General features: G+C 37.1%; 1 pseudogene; it reads right to left on the bottom strand.

The window, feature by feature from the left end:
- Positions 1-11,001: 11,001 nt before the first annotated feature.
- Positions 11,002-11,953, bottom strand: LOC138811572 (F-box-like/WD repeat-containing protein TBL1XR1; annotated as a pseudogene).
- Between the last annotated feature and the right edge of the window lie 3,426 nt (positions 11,954-15,379).

Below are 15,379 nucleotides of genomic sequence, written 5' to 3'. Positions count from 1 at the left end.
CAGCAGTTCAGCAACCTGGAGTCCCTTCAGCATCTCTGTGGACCTCCATTTTCTGGTCCCTGTGGAGTCGGGTACAGGGCCAACCCTACATATGCCCATCCATGCCAGAGGAGCCTGGACTTGCAGCACACCAGCTGCAGCACCGAGGGACAGAAGCAGCTTTGGCTTTGCTGTGTAGTACTCCTCTGTCACCCTTCTGGACCATATGGGCCCAGTTCTGGGTACCATTCCAGGGATACTCCATTTGGAGGCAATGGGCTCACCCCCTACACTCGTTGTTCTCCAAAGCAGGGGAATGGGCCTGGCCTTGGCAGTGTAGGCTGCACCGATGGAAGGCAGGACTTGGCATCTTCACTGCCTTCCCCCCTGGCTTTGACGTCTGAGTCTGGGTTGCTTGGTTTGGTCACTAATGGAGACTTGTTGGCTACAACCCACCGCAACAAATGCTATACTTGCTGTAGCAGCAATGCAGTGTCCTGGGCCCCTTTAGGGTCACCACTTGGACCTCTGAGGGGTCTACATGGGCTGGGTGTGGGTTTTATCCCAGGACTCCCATTAGGAAGTGCCACTCCATTCGGGGTACTGCAAGCAAGAGGTGCCACATATAATATCTACTTTCTAACAGTTCCCTTCATTGAGATAAACAGAACTGAGAGATATAAATAAGTTTTATAAAAACAAAATGTATAAACTATATCACTTCAACCTGTTAAACCATTGTAATATTTTTTATCCAGTAGGAATTCTATCTGTAATTACTTATTTTACACTTGAATGTAACTAAAGTAATTTATTTTGTGTGGATTTTACTCTTCTAGTATAACTTTATTTGTACTATTTACATACAATTTTTTTCAAATTCTGAGATTTAATCACGTGTTTACAGGTAAGAGTTTTGTTGTACTTTTATTTCAGTTTTCCATTATGGCCTTATTAAGACAAACAATAAAATCCATTCTTGCTAGTATAAAGTTCAATGATTTTGGTCTAGAGACTCAAGGATAGAGCATTACATATCACAGTAATGTGTATCACTTTGTTTAATACTGCTTCATAAACTAATTAGTAATTCAGGCGGCAGCCACTTCATCTGGCATGCTGGTCTGTCTGGTGAAGTAGGATCCTAGTGGCAGCATATCCATATCGGACCCTTATGGGCACAGTCCCCTCCTGGGACTGTGGGAGAACATCAGTGTGCACCTGATGTTGGGCTAGGGCAGCAACCCGGCAGCTGCTGCGTGAATGACACAATGTCACTGACTCACATCTAGCACATGCCTGCCTGTGGGCCTGGGCCCTGAGGATCAGCCCCTGGGAGCACACATACACCACAGGGCAGGGGCCGCCCACCTAAGAAGTAGTACAGATTGAACAGAAGCCAGTCTGTGGATCAGCTTGTACAATATTTATCCTTCGTGGAGCACAAGATTATTCTGCTCTGCTGTGGTCAGAAAACAAGAAAGACAGGCCCAGGAGGGGGGATGCCAACTTTTGTACTCAGGCTGGCAAGGAAATTTTCTTCCATGCTCTCTCCAGCAGGCTTAGGAAGCCCTTCCATCTTCCTTGTCCATGGAGTAGCAGCCAGGGACACTCACATCTTGTACTCTGGCTGCTTTTTTGGGTTTGCTTGTTAATTTATTCAGAGATCCCCTCTCTCAGTCAGCAGAGTTATATTCTGGGTTTTGTAAAAACGTTCTGCATCTGAGCATTCCAAGTGTTTGTGTTTTTTATTGTTTCTTTTAAATGCATTGTGAAATTTGTGTTTTAGGTGTTGGGTGCGGGAGGAGGAGCCAGATTATGAACATAGTTTCCTACAAGTCTTTCATCTAAAAATGAAAATAGATTCTCTCTTAAAATGACTCTCAGGAAATAAATTTAGAGATGGAAAAAAGGTTGTTTTCTCATGATATGAAAATGTGCTATTTTTATATGCATGTTTTATGTGTTCAAATTAAAATTAAGTAATTCACTATCTAAGTACAATCATCCAGACCTAAGACTTAAGTGTTTTGTGAGCTACAGGCAAGGTTATCACAAAAGACCTCTTTGCTATTCGGGGTCTTTTATTGTTCCATATGACTTTTTGGATTGCTTCTTCTATTTCATTGAAGAGTGAGATTGGGATATTGATAAGTATCACATTGAATTTGGATATAGCCTTTGGCAGTATTGCCATTTTCATGATGTTAATCCTCCCAATCCATGAGCGTGGGAGGTTGCCCACTTCCTGAGTTCTGCTTTCATTTTCTTTTTCAGGTTTTTAAATTTCCATCATAGAGGTCCTTCACCTCCTAAGTTAACTCCTAGCTATTTTATTTTTGTGCGGGTATTAAAACGGGGTTGTTTTCCTAATTTCAGCCACACTCATATCGTTATTGGAATACAGGAAAGCCATTGATTTCTGAGGGTGAATTTTATACTCGGCTAGTTTGCCAAAGTTTCTGATCAACTCAAGTAACTTGGGAGTGGAGTACACAGGGTTCTTTGAATACAAGAGCAGGTCATCTGCAAAGATGGAGAGTTTTACTTCATCTTTCTCTATTTGGATCCCATGTGAGTTAGCATCTTGTCTTATTGCCCCATCTAGCATTCTAATACTAAGTTGAAGAATAGTGGAGAGAGCAGACATCCTTATCTCATTCCTGAATTTATAAGAAATGTCCTTAATTTTTCACCATTAAGTATAATGATGGCTTTAGGTTTGTCAATCCTTAGCAGAAAGAACAGCACTGGAGCAATATCAGTTCCAAATTTCAAACTCTACTATAAAGCCATAGTAATAAGAACAGCTTGGTTCTGGCACAAGAACAGACCTGAGGACAATTAGAATAGGACTGAAGACTCAGAAATGAACCCCCTAACCTATAGCCACCGAATGTTTGACAAGGGAGCAAAAACATAGAATGGAAGAAAGACAGCCTTTTGAGTAAATGATGTTGGCACAATTGGTTAAACATCTGTAGAAAACTAAAGCTAGATCCGTATATATCACCCTGCACGAGAACCAACTCCAAATGGATCAAAGACCTCAAAATTAAAGAAGACACCATGAAAACACTGCAGGAAGGAATAGGATAAACTCTAGAGCTTTTTAGTACAGGCCGAAATTTTCTTTATAGAGAGCCAGAAACAAAGAGTAAAAAAAGATAAATTAAGAAATTAATTTTTTAATTCATCTCTTTAAAGGTAGTGAATGTGACAGTGAATAGCCTCAGATATGGCTGCTGGAAACCTGGATTTGAATTATAGGTGTACAATTGATCAGTCTTAGGTACTTGGGAAATTTGTTTGGCCTTCTTTCTTACTTCTGTTTTTAATAAAACACTTAATTCATTTCCTAACTTGAAGAACACACGTGAGCACTAAAATTACCCTAATGCAACTGCAGTGCTTGGAATGGTGTCTGCACATTGTGAAGTAGGTCACAAAGAAGTCAGCTTCCATCAACATGGTCACAGCATCCTTCCTGAAGGCCTTAAGAAATATATACCCAATTGATATTAATATCTGTGAAAATTTGTCTTTACTACCAAAAACGTTCTTTTCTTTATATGAACAATGAAAGTAATGTTGGGGTTGTCCTGTGGCTTTTACTCTGAAGGAGTTTTGCCTAAATTTCATTCTTACTCTATTAGTGGTAGCAGTAGCATTCTTCAGCGCTACCCTTCACGTTTCTAGTTCTGTTTTCCATTTGGAATACTATTGTAACTTAGTTTATGTACTTTGTTATCAGAGTAAATAAAATACAACTGCTGAAGTTTTCAATAAAGTCAATGCATTACATTTTATTTGCTTACTACTTTCCTAAAATTATTCTTTTTGGATTATATATCCCTAACAAAATATTTTTTTATGATTTTTATATGATTTATATAGATTTCTTATGTGTTTCTTATATGATTTTTAGAGATCCATAAATAAAACTGCTCAAAACAGGAAAAGTGCAGGAAAGAAGTCATAAACAATACTATTATGGTGGTCTTATTGGCTAAATATAAAGAATATGTAACAAAAAAGTTGGAAGCTTCATTTTCTCTTTTTTCTGTTCTCTCCCTCTTCTTTGTAGCAAGGTTCTCACTATGAAGTGCCAAATGATCTGGACCTTTCAAGCCTTATCTCAGTGACAGAACTGATGGGATTAGGGAGACATGTGCTCCCATGGCTGGCTTTTAGGAAGTTCACAATATAGCAATACCAATACACATAAAGAAACTTTTGTGAGTCATGTATATTCACTTCTTCAATTGCCAAAATTAAATTCATATGTCAAAACATCAAATTACTTTCATTACAATATATGCAGTTCAACTGGCAACACTAGCACCTCCATACATCAAATGCAAACTAAAGCTCTATTTCAAAATCCAACATCTAAAGCAGTGTTGGAAATACAAGAAGATACACAATAAATCTTAAGGGGTGAGATCTTTAACACTGGCAATGAGCAGTGATAGCTGAATTTTTAACTGTTCTGTGGTTGGCAAGGAGTCTTGTTGGACACACTTTAAGACTGCCAATGGGGTCTGTGAGGAGACGTCCCAAGATGCTTCTGGGTATATTGCTGTTTAGTACAGCCAGTCTATAGACTGGCACTTTCTGGTTGTTGGCAATTTACAACGCTGCAGTGTATCTTTGTAAGTAGTGTCTTTGTGTTGAGTGTTGTTTGTCATTTGGGGTTTATCTTAGCCTTAGGCCTTGACCCAGGGGACAGAGTATGGGGGAGAATCTCCCAGTTGGAGAGGATGGTCGCTAGGGACTTATTTCCCTTGCCCCCAAATGACTGGGACTTCTCTTCCACCTTGGAAGGACACTGGGTCAACAAATGTTGATGGGATGTCATCCCATTCACTGAGACCTGATTGTTCTCTGTTCTCTGTTTCCTTAGATAAGGAAGTTCTGGTTGAAAGTGGCAGGCTCACTCAGCAGACTCTCGATTCAGCTTGCTGAGTGAGAATGGCACAGAGTTCTATTAGGAATAAAATCAGCCTTTGGTTATTGTCTTCTCTAATTCGATTTTAGAATTGGTACTAGGTTTAATTGTGGGGTTTTGTTTTTTGTGTTTTTGTTATTTGAACATCTCTGGGGAAATAAAATTTCCAGCCTCTAACTGGGTTCAGTCACAGAGAAGGATATGTGCCTTGTTTTTACTTTTCAGCTAATCTCAACAATGTAAAGTGCTCTTGTCTAAAATTGGATAAAAGTGGTTGAACAAGGTTACAGTCCCACCAACAATGCAGTAAGGTTCCCTTCTGTCCAAATCCCCTCCAGCATCTGTTGTTATCAGAGTTCTTGATTCTAGCCATTCTAAGTGGAGTGAGGTGGGATCTCAATGTTGTTTTGATTTGCATTGCTTTAATGGCTAGGGAGGTTGAGCATTTATACATTTGTCTATTGGCCATCCTTCTTTCCTCTTCAGAAAAGTTTCTCTTAAAGTCTTTAGCCCACTTATTTATTGGGCAGTTGTTTCTTTGAAGAATTGTTGTTAGGGGACTTAATTTTTTGAGTTCCAGGTATATTTTAGATATGAGACCCTTGTCCGTTGCATGGTTAGTGAAGATCTTCTCCCAATCCATGTGCTTTCTTTTGATCTTGCTGGCTATGTCCTTTGCCATGCAGAAGCTAGGCAATTTCATGCAATCCCATTTGTCCAACATTTCTTTGATTTGTTGTGTTTCTGGATCTCTATTAAGAAAATTTCGGTCTGTGCCAAGGAGACCTTGGGTTTCTCCTATATTCTGTAATGATTTCAGAGTGTCTGCTTTGACTCCGAGGTCTTTGATCCATTTGGAGTTGATTCTGGTGCAGGGTGATATATATGGATTTACCCTTAGTTTTCCACAAGTAATTAAACAATTTTGCCAGCACCATTTACTGAAGAGGCTGTCTTTCTTCCATTCTATTTTTTGCTCCCTTATCGAAGATTAGATGGCTACAGGTCGGTAGGTTCATTTCTGGGTTTTCAATTCTTTTTTTAATATCAAAATATATTTTATTCTGGACCTCTTTCAGATCTGATTCAAATTACAATTGTCAAAGCAGTACAATGCAAAGGGAAACTGCAACAACAACAATTAAAAATGTGCCTTGAAAGGATAAAAGAGTTATTGGGGACTAATCATTTTTATGTGGAACCAAATACATTGGAAGTGTAATTAACATGGTCCAGTACAGCATAGAACATCTTCATCAGTCTTCCTTACACGATAATCATGAAAACTGAACAATAAGTTCTTTAACATGTACAAAACACTGTCATTGGCTGGTTTACACTGTTACAACAGTTTTAAAGTTAACCAGATAACCAAAGGAATGATGCAGACAACTCAATCCAGTGCTACAGGTAGGTTCACAGAATTAGACCCAAAGGATTTGGAAAAATCTAAATGAAAACATTGTATCTACAATGTCAAAGTTAGGAAAGAAGAAAATTACGTCTGTATTCAAGGATTACAGAGCTAAAAAAATGCAGTCTGTTTGTTTTTGTCTGTTATGAGATGGATAAGTACATCAGACTAAATACAACATGCAGAACATTTTCTTGAACTTATCCAGAAAGTCCAAAGGAAACATCATGAAGCAGCTCACTAGAAAAGATCAATATGCCCTAGTTTATTTATTCACCCTGCTTCAACACTGTCAACGTAAAGGCAGAAATAAAGGATGCTATCAATGCCTCAGAACTACTGATGTAAGACATCAAATTTCTAAATCAGTGTGTTAAAAAATGAATACTTCCTCTTTCTCTCTCTCTTCTACACTGAAATAGAATCATGTTAAAAATTGATATTAAGCCTGGCGCTGGTGGCTCATGCCTGTAATCCTAGCTACTCAGGAGGCTGAGATCTGAGTATCGCGGTTCAAAGCCAGCCCGGGCAGGAAAGACTGTGAGACTCCTATCTCCAATAAACCACCAGAAAACCGGAAGTGGCGCTGTAGCTCAAGTGGTAGAGCACTCGCCTTGAGCTGAAGACCTGAGAGACAGCGCCCAGGCCCAGAGTTCAAGCCCCACGACCGACAAAAAAAAAAAAAAAATTGATATTAAACGTGACACTCAGAGCTACCACTGGAAACAGTAATTCATAAGCTCCCTACCCTCCAAACACCCCGGCTGATTCAGAGAAGGGAAGGGAAGGGAACCACAAACAAACAAACAAACAACAGCAACAAAAACAACAACAACAACCAGGGTCTCTGTAGGTTTGCTGCTGTTCCCTAAAATGTTGGCATTTGCTGCCATGCCAAAATGTTGGTCCAGTGAAACAAGATTTCTGCAAAACTGTCCATAGTAATTCACCATTTGCAAGTACCGTCCTTTTTATGTGAATAGGAACACAGGTTCTGTAGAAACATACAATGTGTTTAAGAAAATGAAAGTGGTCTTAAAAGAGTAAGTAGCACAGCATGAGATTTGTTTTTCTAAGCATCTAGTAAAACTTGTCATTTTCACTCTCTGAAAGTATGGTCATTTATGATTCCTTCAAATAACAAAAATGCACAGCCCTCTTTAGGCCTCTAATCATTAATAGTTTACATTACTCTTAACAAAATCATTCTACATAAACAGATAGCTCCTAAAAAATAGTACTCTCTCATTAAATTTAATTTTACAGAAAGAAGTTTAAGGAAAAAAGGTGTGCTTTATAAGTTAAGTGAAAAAGTACAAATCTTTGGCCTTTCTCTTGACATTTTTATGTCAAAAAACAAAAAACCTTCATGTAATTCAATCTAATGATTACTTTTTGCACCATAATTTGTATTTTACACCACAAAGAAAGCACTTTCAGTATCTGTAAAAGGTGTTCAATCCTAAAACTTTCTTTACCTAGAGAATAATTCCTTAAAACAGAATTTGATACATGCTAAGACCCATTAGGAAATTACCAGTTACCACTTCTAAATCATTTTAAAATCAATGATATTACCTGATCAATTACAGGAATGGGGGATTAGAATAAAGATAAGTACTTAAGAGACTTCCTACATGGAGAAGAAAAAAAATATTGCTTTATGACATTTAACAGTGGCAGCTGCTCCTTATTTTATTTAAATCTGTAAGAATTCAGTCAAGTTTTTCTTATGATTAAATTTCATAATGGTAGGATTAAAAAATAATGATTTGAAGTGAATACTATAGAAAAATTACTGCATTCAGCTGATCTTCAGGAAAAAATTGTTCTCATGAGAAAATGGAAGGAAAAATGAGTAAGAACTACAAATATAGAACTTTTACAGGCTGTGAAACTTGGTCTCTTGCAATCATGTTACTGCTCAATTAGAGACAATCTTATTCATGTCTATTGGAGCAGCACGGTGGCACACAGCAGGCATTGGTGATGTTGAGAACAGCAGCAAAACCCAACACATGGATGATCATGAAGAACCAGCTTATGAGATGAACACCTTTCAGAGAAGGTTATACTTGAAAGACCCTAGACTTCAGGATAATAAAGCTCTGAATTTATACTCTTTAAATGTATGTCCTATCTTGGCTATTATGATTTAAGTAAAATAGCAGAAGAATAAAAAAACAGAAAAGATGACCATATCATAAAAATGTAGCTATTTTGGCAGCTATATTGCAGAATATCTTGACTATCATTTAAATCAGCTGGGAAAAAGTCATTAACTGTATCCAAATTAATAAATTGTCCATATCAAAATACAAAAGTACTATCAATAATCACTTCTGACTTTCAGATTTAAATTCAGTGCAATTGACAATGCATTCCTAAAGGAAATCCAGCTTAAACATACTCAAAACATTTGTTTCTATTCCTGGGAGCACATTTAAAAAATATTGCACAGATTTTTTTATTTTTATTTTTTTTTAAACAACAAGATAAGTCAAACACAGATGTGGACCTCTAGCAATAAAAGCAGGATATCAAGTGCCAGATACTCAGCATATTAGGTTTCCTACATAAGTCACAGGGCAGATTAGTTCTAAATACCTCTAACGTGATCCAAAACCCTAAAAACAACTGGCACAAAACCATAGCGAATGAATGCCTTTCTGGATGTAAATTTAAAAAAAAAACATTACAGTATCACAGTATAGTGAAATTAAGTGTATGTATTCTTTTCACCAATAGCAAATGCTACCCTACCTTAGTAAACTAAGACTTGCTTCAATCAATGTTATTTTGTAAAAATACCAAAACAACAGATGCTGAAAATAAAAAGTTGCATTACTTGGGTTAAATAAATTTCTAGGTCAACTTAGAATAAAGGTTAAACTTTTACTAGTAAAGCCCTCAAAATAATTAGTAACAGAAGTAGTGTTATAAATTTGCTAAGCTTGATTATAGGCAATTCCTTAATTAAAATATTTTAAGATAAAAATTTGACAACTACTTTCTTTAAAATTGATAGACCTGGATTCTTATACAGATCATGACAAACTCTATTAAATCACACACATAGGCATGGTTCATGCTAACATTTATCTATTACTTTACTTTTAGCTGCATGAGCAGAAGAGGAAATTTGATTTGATACCTATATTCTTTAAGAAAGTACTTGATATAAACAGAGTAAGGGACAGGAGATAGTAGTGATTTCTGGGAAAAATAGCAGCATATATATATATATATATATATATTTGTAGTCACGAGTACCACAAATGCAGAATCAGAGCAGCAGTGAGTTTAGTGCAATCACTTTCTTTTCTTTTTAAAATTCTGAATCACTGCTATTTAAAAAAACCTTGAAGCAAGTCTTTTGTCTTAAAGATTATTTTTAAACTAAGGTAGCAAACATTTTGCCATGTAATGGCAGTTGTTATATGCCATTATCTTGCTTTGTATAAAAGAAAATAACATGAGAGATTTTTAATACTGGAGTTTGGTTACATTACATATGTAAGCTTCTATACAGAATGATGGACACTTTGAGAAGCTATTCCTCATCCAGAAACATTTTAATCTCTTAAAAATCAAAGCAAAACAATTTTTTTAAAAAGCCCCAAACTACTTTGCTCCTTTTCACAATAATGCACACTTTATCTATAATTTACTTATTGTTACAAAACATCAGATTTTTTTTATCTTCACTATGGTAACTAAAGAAAAACAAAACATTTGGGCCCTTCTAGTATTTAATTGGCAGAAATATGTCCCCCAAAATAACCTATTGTATTTAAGCCATATCACTAAAATAAAATATAGTGAGACAGAGAGAGAAATAGAGACCGAGAGACAGAGAGAGAAATAGAAATAGAAACAGAAACAGAGCATAATATCCTTCTTTACGGATTTCTCTTCTAGTTTGACATGACCAAGGTCCTATGCTTTCATTTAACTTCCAATGCCCCCTTCCCTTCCACACTATGCACCAGTTGAATATATGCTCTGGGAGCTAAAAAATGTACCAAAAATCCACCTCTTCTAAAGAATGCTTTAAAATATTTTTAAGAAAATTTTTATTGTTTAAAAGGTGAAAAAAATATAAACAAGAAACTGATTCACTCCCTTACTTCATGCATCCATAATCAAACCAAAAACAAAATTTAAAAGCAAGAACAAACTACTGCTGAGAGTTTTGTTATGTCCATTTTCTCTGTACATACAAACTGCTCACTACTGAAGGGAAAAAAGAATAGAATCAATGGTGTCTGCTGATTGATTCAAAGGGGAGAAACACGGCTGTCATTAGAATCCAAACTCTGGTACATATGGGGTCTGCTTTTATAGTGTATATTTATTTCTCTCTTCTGTTTTTCATATCCCAAACTTCAAAATGCTATTTTAGGGGCGCAGCAGATTAGATTCCAACACTTGGTGAACAGAATTCACAAACTGGGACAAAACTCTGTCATCTTCAGGGTGCAATTTTGTATATATATATATATATATATATATACTGCATGGATATACTTCTCTTAGATTTGGTTGTAGTAGACTGGCCATGGTTCAGGTGGGACTGTAGCAGTACATGGGTCAGGGACAGTCATTTTGGCTATGTACACATTCATAGTTGGTCCATGGCTTGTAACTAGTAGCGCTATTTCTGAAGGTCTAATACACAAACTGAACCATCTGATGCAATGGCTCAAAATTTGTCTCCTGCTGCATTCCAACAAACTTCAAAAATTCCACCTGTTCCCCTATAGCTGTGAAATAGAGCAACTGTCTGTGTTCCAGATGTGCAGACATTTGTCAAAAGAACCACTTGCCAGATACTTGCCATCGGGTCTGAAAGCAACACTGTACACAGGTTCTTGGTGTTTTGTCAAAGTATGGATGCAAATCCCTCGGTCTACATTCCATAACCCAACAGTAGATTCAAAGGACGCACTTGCTAACATAAGGTTGGCATTTGGATTATTTGTCCCTGGTCCTGTTGGACTCCATTTGACAGTATAAATTTCTTTATTATGAGCTTGCAAATCATGTACACAATTATCTTGTTTCATGCTCCCTATCTTCAAAGTCATGTCACCAGAACAGGAGGCCATAAGATTGCCAGTGAAGTCCCACTTGATAGCATTTACTTCATATGTATGTCCCTGGAATGTTTTAATAGATCTGTATTGTCCTAATTTGCAGACTTGAATGCACATGTCTGTACTACTTGAAGCAAAGGTGTTGTTGCTCTGCCAGTCAACATCCAACGCTGGTGCCGAATGAAAAGGAGACTGCTGCTTGGCTTCACAATTATTTGGGTTTTCAATTCTATTCCATTGGTCCTGATGTCTGTTCTTGTGCCAGTACCAAGCTGCTTTGATTGCAATGGATTTAGTAGTACAGTTTGAAATTTGATATTGATATTCCTCCAGCACTGCTCTTTCTGTTGGGGATCGTTTTTGCTATTTGGGGTCCTTTATTATTCCATATGAATTTTTGGATTGCCTCTTCTATTTCCTTGAGGAATGATGTTGGAATATTGATAGGTATTGCATTGAATTTGTAAATAGCCTTGGGATGTATTGCCATTTTCACAACGTTGATCTTTCCAATCCAGGAGCATGGAAGTTTTTTCCAATTTCTAAATTCTGTTTTGATTTCCTTTTTCAAGTTTTCAAAATTTTCATCATAGATGTCCTTCACTCCTTTGGTTAAGTTAATTCCTGGGTATTTTATTTTTTGTGGGGCTATTACGAATGAAGTGGCTTTCCTAATTTTAGACACCCTTTTCTCATTGTTGGCATACAGAAAAGCTATTGATTTTTGAGGGTTAATTTTATACCCTGCTATTTGGCCAAATTTTTTAATCATCTTGAGCCCCCTATGACCCAGCAAACCCACTTTTGGGCATTTACCAAATGATCACAAACAAGACCACACTAAATCTACCAGCACGACTATGTTTATTGAAGGATTATTTACAATAGCTAAGATATGAATCCAACACAGATGCCCCTCAGTAGATGAATGTATCAAGAAAATGTGGTATATATACACAATGGAATTCTATGGCTCCATCAGAAAGAATGACATGACCCCATTTGTTAGTAAATGGAAATACTTGAAAACAATTATATTAAGTGAAGTAAGGCATGTCAAAAAAAAACATAGTTTCCATGGTTTCCCTTATTTGCAATAAGTAGTATATGTATGAGTCAAGCAGCAAAGGTCAGATAAGTTGATTTTAAGGAAATGAACCCTAAGATATGTATTCAAATGTTTTATTTTTCTTTCATGCGATTGTTTCTAACACGTTTATAAGATTATTTCCTTGTTGCTTTGTATGTCCCTCCCTCACAGTATAACCCCTGCTTTCACTGTATTTGATGTCGGTATAATTTCTGGAGGGGAAGGGAAAAAAATAAATCGCTTAAATAGGGATAGATTTGGACCCATTGCAACAATGAGATGTACAAGTCGTTATGTTGATTTGTTTTTGTTTTTTTTTTTTTTTTTTTTTTTTTTTTTTTTTTTTTTTGACGGTCGTGGGGCTTGAACTCTGGCCTGGGTGCTGTCCCTCAGCTCTTCAGCTCAAGGCGAGCACTCTACCACTTGAGCTACAGCGCCACTTCCGGTTTTCTGGTCGTTTATTGGAGATAGGAGTCTCATGGTCTTTCCTGCCCGGGCTGGCTTTGAACCACGATCCTCAGATGTCAGCCTCCTGAGTAGCTAGGATTACATGCGTGAGCCACCAGCGCCCGGCAAGTCGTTATGTTGAAAACCACCTTTACAACTTTGGTGGGAGGGAGGAAGAGAGGAAGGTTGGGTGAGGATGCGAGGGTATAACGGGAATGGATGGGAAGAGGAAACAATGGAGGAGGCTACAATGCTTGATAGGAAATGGACTCATTATCTTGCCCATGTAATTGTAACCCCTCTGTACAGTATTTTCACAATTAAAAAACACATTAAGAAAAATAAATAAATAAAAATAAAATTGAATAAAAATCAGGCCAGTTTAGTTTCAGGCTCTCCCCCTTCCCCCCCCCCCCCCATTCTTCCTCCAATGGAAGGGATTCAATACCAATTGGTGAAATGCCTTGATAAACAAGCAAGCCCTGGGAAAATGAAGCTCCACAAAATTACTTCAGTTAAAAGAAATTTTTGTTTGAAAACTTTAGAAAATGTACGTACAACTGATTTTCTTTTTGGGGCCCTTAAAGAAAATTGAGTGTGATTTGTATGTGTTTGTGAACATGTTCATGATAGAAATTGTTAGCAATTTGTAACAATTGTGTGAGTTTAAGTTCAAAATTCAAAAGGTTATGAGGTTTGGACATTACCAAAACATTTTTAAAGCATTTTGACATTGTTTAAAATTAGTTTTTTTAAGGATTCTTTAACTTGAAAATTCGAAAATCTGATATTTTAGAATACATAAAAGCTGTTTGTACTGTAATCAATATATCTGGGTTAACAAAAAGGAGAAACTTAGAAGCTAACAGAATACCTATCTTTAGGAGTGAATGGTGAACAGGCAAAAGTGCTGTTTAGCTGGTCATGCATGGTGGAACAGGCCATGGGAGGAGTCCACGCATGGTGAAAGAGGGCAAGCTGGCACAAACACAGTTCATCTCATGCTGAAGAGTCGGATTGGGTGCGTGTCCTTTCCACAGGAAGGGCCAAGTGGACCATCTTTATTCTGTCACTTTTTTCCTGCAGATAGACACTGAAGACATGATGGTAAAAATGAGTGATGTGAAGATCCGATTAGCATTGCTAAAACTGCCCCTTGGATGTGTTAAAATTAAAAGTAAGAAGGTCTTAAAAAGAGGGTTAAAAAGTTTATTTGTACAACGTGATTTGCTCTCAATGATATTCTGCCATTGGATATGTTTTTTTAAGGCATAAATGTGTTAAGTCTAGATTCTTGGTAAAATGATGGTGATTGTAATTTTTGCATTAAGATAATATGTTATTTGAGTTTAAACGATTTCATGTGTATCTGTTTTAAAACAAGCAGCCAAGAGGAAATGAGTAACACACCTAGCCTTGAGAGTTCAAGGGATTTTTCAAAATGCAGCTAAAGTGGATTTCTGTATATAAAGTTTAAAAGTAAAATTGTTCTAAACTTTTCCCTCAAAGTACAAAAAGGAAGAATTAGGATTACCAAAATAATTGCTTAATTACTATTTCAGTTTGCTCTCATAGGTATTTTTTTAAACAGTTCCCAGCAGGCTCACAAAAAAGAATGAGGATTCTTGTAAGTTTGTCATATGTAACTTTGGTTCTTAGTAAGTTTCAGGTAAGGATATGCTTAAAATATACATCTATGTTGATCACCTTCTTGCTTTTAATTGGAGTAAAGTCACATTTTTGTGACTCATTGATTTGCAACTGGTTTGAATCCAGCCCGGGCAGAAAAAGGTCCGTGTGAGACTATCACCTGTACTCAGCCAGCAGAAGGCTTAAAGAGTAAGCAGAGCTGCTTAAGGATTCAAAGTGGCAGAATGTGAGCCTTGAGCTGTAGAGCTTAGGGACAGCACTCAGGCCCTGACATCAAGTCCAGCAACTAACTAAGGGAAATGCCAATGAGGCATTTTTCCCAGGGTGGAGAAGACACTCCTGGGACAAAAAAAATGGAGGAGCATCCAGAGATTGTAAGCCAATGCTTGAATGGCAGAAATAATGTCAAATCCTAGAGTCATTTTTATGTGGCCCTTCAAAAATTGGTCAGAATCAGGAGGTCATGGGAAGATAGTTTGTAAGCATGCCTAAAGTCTATGATTATCTCTCTTGTAAGGGACAGGAACTAGTCAGTCATCTGTGATAATACTAAAAAGCTAAGGTTGTAAAATGTGGAGGATAGTTTAGATCCCAAACTCTGTATGTGTCCAAAGCTCTAATTGGCAATAACTTTTGAGCTGACTCCAGCTACATGAAATTCATCTGCTCAGGAAAAAGTTTGTAAACCTGAGAGTGTATTTCTATTGATATCTGTCTGAAGGCCTGCATAGGTAACTCAGACATTCTTA

This window comes from Dipodomys merriami, unplaced genomic scaffold, assembly GCF_024711535.1.
Source record: "Dipodomys merriami isolate MVZ:Mamm:240054 unplaced genomic scaffold, mDipMer1.0.p SCAF_536, whole genome shotgun sequence".
NCBI classification, from domain to species: Eukaryota; Metazoa; Chordata; class Mammalia; order Rodentia; family Heteromyidae; genus Dipodomys; species Dipodomys merriami.
Note: the sequence above shows the minus strand (reverse complement) of the source record. Positions and strands in the feature narration are given on the sequence as shown.